The sequence below is a fragment of the Wyeomyia smithii genome, chromosome 1, assembly GCF_029784165.1.
Source record: "Wyeomyia smithii strain HCP4-BCI-WySm-NY-G18 chromosome 1, ASM2978416v1, whole genome shotgun sequence".
Lineage (NCBI taxonomy): Eukaryota > Metazoa > Arthropoda > Insecta > Diptera > Culicidae > Wyeomyia > Wyeomyia smithii.
Genome location: NC_073694.1, coordinates 121,418,273 through 121,423,144, shown reverse-complemented (window position 1 = coordinate 121,423,144; position 4,872 = coordinate 121,418,273).

Genomic DNA, 4,872 nt, shown 5'->3' with positions numbered 1-4,872 from the left:
TTTCATAACTTGAATAATAGTTGATATTCTCAATTGTTTGATGTTACAAATGTTATATTTAATCTAAACTTACCAAATAAATAAAAATGAATGTGATTGAAAAAAAAAACAATTCACAAAAACCATTGCTCATGAAAAATACTATGGATTGCTAAAAAAAGTATTCACACATGCAAAAGTTTGTCTCTGCAATTTTTCATTAACAATAGCAAAGCTTGGAATAACTAAGTACTGTTTTCTTTTAATCATTGAATGGGTAGTTCAGATTACTCTCTAACACCCCGTTATAACATCGCACATGATGAATGACGCGCATGAAACATCTTTAATCTGCGTTCCTTCACGGAAACCTTTTCTAGTGTTGCGTAACAACAAAAAATATCTCATCCCATCACCACCTCCTTTTTCTACTGCTTTGTTTTCGTATTCTTCTACATAAACAAACAAATATTATTTGATAAAAAATAAAAAAGTTGGCTAACTGTAGCGCATTTGCAGGATAGTAGATAAACCTATGTTTAATTTTTAAAACTTTGAAAATTTTATGTCGATATATCAAAATATCTTAAACCCAGTGGTGTGCACCATTCCGCTAATTCGCTAATTAGCGACGCTAAAATTCAGTTAGCGATTTGGCGATTTCGCTAATTTTTGAGCTGGTTAGCGAAACTGTTAGCGTCGCTAAAATTTTGGCCTTCGAAACGCTAATCGCTAATTCGCCAAATTTTGTGGAGAAGCGACAGTAGAAATATTTAAAAAAACTGTGAATTGCTGATGGCGTACGTGAATTGCTTCGAAAGATGAACATACTTTACTGCGAAAGTTACTTTTGTCAGTTTTTTTACCCTAGAATGGAGTTCCAGTTATCGTACAAGCCACAGGAGCATTTTGAAGAACAAGCACAAAGTCTAGATTGAATTTTTGGCACACCAAGAATTTTGGTAAATTGCAATGCGCTTGAAATTGTCGGGAATGGGTTTATCTTATACTCTAAGTTTTTTTGAAACAGCTAAAATTTTACGTATCAGCAAAATAATCATACCTTTCTCCGTGCATCTTGAACGTCGTAGGATACATAAAAAATTAATTTGGGGTACAATATGTGCAGCATGTCTTGTGTACGTTAAATGTCTTTTCTGTTTTTAAAAATATCGAAAAAAAATTATATTGCTTTATCTTTGAGTACAACTTCTTGAGAACATTTTTGTTGAGCGGGGGCCTAGTGTGGTTGGTAACGTCTCCGCCAACCACGCTCGACGCCTGGGTTCGAATCCCACCGCCGACATAGGTGTCGATGGTTGTGAGGTGGCGTGATCCACTCACAACCAACCCAACTAGTCTAGATTCAATCCTAGCCGACACCGGGAGATTTTCTGAGGCGAAAAATCTCTGGGATCACGCCTTTCATCGCATGAGGAAGTAAAGCCGTTGGCGCCGGTCCGTTAATAAGCGGGTCGTGAGTTAGGGTCCTGGGTGTGGAGTCGCCTCCCTGGGCGTATATATATATATATATATATATATATATATATATATATATATATATATATATATATATATATATATATATATATATATATATATCTATATATATTAGTTGGCCCGTAGTGGCTAGCCACTTTCAAATGCATTTTAAACTATTAAAAGTTGATATTTAATCTAAAATGGAATTTTTTTTTTTGAAATATCGAGTTGAAGTTCAATATGTAACTAAGACACTATCGACAATTCGATGCAGATGGCCAGCGCTGGTTAAAACTTAATTTATTATCTAAACTGCGATGAATCCTTCGTTCAGTAGATCATGAAAACGCATGGATTGATTGCTTACTCGAAAACGAATCTGAAAAATTGTTTCCTAACGATTTAATATTTTTTTAAATTTCATAACTTGAATAATAGTTGATATTCTCAATTGTTTGATGTTACAAATGTTATATTTAATCTAAACTTACCAAATAAATAAAAATGAATGTGATTGAAAAAAAAAACAATTCACAAAAACCATTGCTCATGAAAAATACTATGGATTGCTAAAAAAAGTATTCACACATGCAAAAGTTTGTCTCTGCAATTTTTCATTAACAATAGCAAAGCTTGGAATAACTAAGTACTGTTTTCTTTTAATCATTGAATGGGTAGTTCAGATTACTCTCTAACACCCCGTTATAACATCGCACATGATGAATGACGCGCATGAAACATCTTTAATCTGCGTTCCTTCACGGAAACCTTTTCTAGTGTTGCGTAACAACAAAAAATATCTCATCCCATCACCACCTCCTTTTTCTACTGCTTTGTTTTCGTATTCTTCTACATAAACAAACAAATATTATTTGATAAAAAATAAAAAAGTTGGCTAACTGTAGCGCATTTGCAGGATAGTAGATAAACCTATGTTTAATTTTTAAAACTTTGAAAATTTTATGTCGATATATCAAAATATCTTAAACCCAGTGGTGTGCACCATTCCGCTAATTCGCTAATTAGCGACGCTAAAATTCAGTTAGCGATTTGGCGATTTCGCTAATTTTTGAGCTGGTTAGCGAAACTGTTAGCGTCGCTAAAATTTTGGCCTTCGAAACGCTAATCGCTAATTCGCCAAATTTTGTGGAGAAGCGACAGTAGAAATATTTAAAAAAACTGTGAATTGCTGATGGCGTACGTGAATTGCTTCGAAAGATGAACATACTTTACTGCGAAAGTTACTTTTGTCAGTTTTTTTACCCTAGAATGGAGTTCCAGTTATCGTACAAGCCACAGGAGCATTTTGAAGAACAAGCACAAAGTCTAGATTGAATTTTTGGCACACCAAGAATTTTGGTAAATTGCAATGCGCTTGAAATTGTCGGGAATGGGTTTATCTTATACTCTAAGTTTTTTTGAAACAGCTAAAATTTTACGTATCAGCAAAATAATCATACCTTTCTCCGTGCATCTTGAACGTCGTAGGATACATAAAAAATTAATTTGGGGTACAATATGTGCAGCATGTCTTGTGTACGTTAAATGTCTTTTCTGTTTTTAAAAATATCGAAAAAAAATTATATTGCTTTATCTTTGAGTACAACTTCTTGAGAACATTTTTGTTGAGCGGGGGCCTAGTGTGGTTGGTAACGTCTCCGCCAACCACGCTCGACGCCTGGGTTCGAATCCCACCGCCGACATAGGTGTCGATGGTTGTGAGGTGGCGTGATCCACTCACAACCAACCCAACTAGTCTAGATTCAATCCTAGCCGACACCGGGAGATTTTCTGAGGCGAAAAATCTCTGGGATCACGCCTTTCATCGCATGAGGAAGTAAAGCCGTTGGCGCCGGTCCGTTAATAAGCGGGTCGTGAGTTAGGGTCCTGGGTGTGGAGTCGCCTCCCTGGGCGTCGGTGATTGGCTACAACAGTGGCGGAACTAGACCGACGGAAAATAAGCGAGAATAAAAAAAAGAACATTTTTGTAAATTTTGTTAGAGCTTTGAGCAATAGGGAGAAAGTTGGATAGATTTCAAGTGCGGCTTGTCACGCGCCATAAGCTAAACTTGAAACTCGATATGATGTTTTGCATAAAATGGCTTTGGCCAGTTACAGCCGGTTTTCTTCAATTTTTTATAAATGTTCGTTATTAACGTCTTCGGTCAACTTTTTGCTATCGAATCACTGTACTATTGAAAAATTACAATTGATATATGCATTGATATAAAAATTGCTACACACTTAAAAAAACAAACTACTTATTTTCTCGAGCAAAAAGGTTTATAATCCCCATTATTTTCTTGACTTTTTCATAGTCTATCCTCAATGAACTACAACAGGTACTGCCTTATTCCATCACTTGACAACCTAATTTTAATGGCCTAATTTTAAATTTTTTTAAATTTTAATTTTAATAATTAACCGACAGTGGTTTGGCTAACTTAAGATTTAATTTACATCCTTGATATTCTTGAAACTATGTCTTTCTTACATCCTAAAATTGTCTTCCACCCTTTATTATGTTTTTGGCGGTTTTTGTCGATGCGCCTGCATCAGAACCTATAGCCATGTGCTAATTTAACACGTGTGCCGAATATTAGTTAAGACGCAGTTAGCTTTGATTTCTTTACGACTGGCTTCATACCAGTCGAGAGCAGGGTTGCCACATTTATATCTGTATTTTTCTTTGAAAATATCTGTGTATCTGTATCACGGGCAAAATAATCTGTATCAAAAATCTGTATCGAGCAAACTCAGAATGTTGGATGGAAAAAAATTTACTTGCAGAACATATTTCAACAAATTCATTCTTCTCTACGTTATGTTTATACAGGTTTTCGTTAAATTTATTTTTTCAAGTTTTCGTTAATTTAATATCAGTATCTCCTCCTTGGTCTGCAACGTAGCTTTCAGCTTTTAAAATTGAGATCAATGGCTTTTTCTGGTTTCAACTATATATTAAAAGTATGCGTTCTAAACAAGCAGAAGAGTGGGATTTAAAAAAAAAATCTCACAATTGATCTGTAATGGAAACTTGAATTACCTCTCCGCCTAATGGTGTTCAACAGCGCAGACTAAGTTAAGTCATTTGTTTCAATGAATCTTCCGGCCAAAAAATTTTTTTTTCTCAAGCGTGCGAAATTCGTTGGGCAGCCCTTATCAGTCAGTTATTGTTACGAATTTGGGGAATTGTCGCATCAAATCGTTTAAATTTTCCAATTTCACGAACGCTTTGAGATTACTTAAAACTGCCATTTTTACAACAGTATCGGTGAAATCGCACCTCTTTGCAATTTGTTTTAATACGAATTTTGAATAGAAATCCTGACACGTTCATTTTCGCGCTTCGTTCAAGTCACATTCCATTTTTTCTTCATCGATACCTACATAATCCATAATCAAATTCTA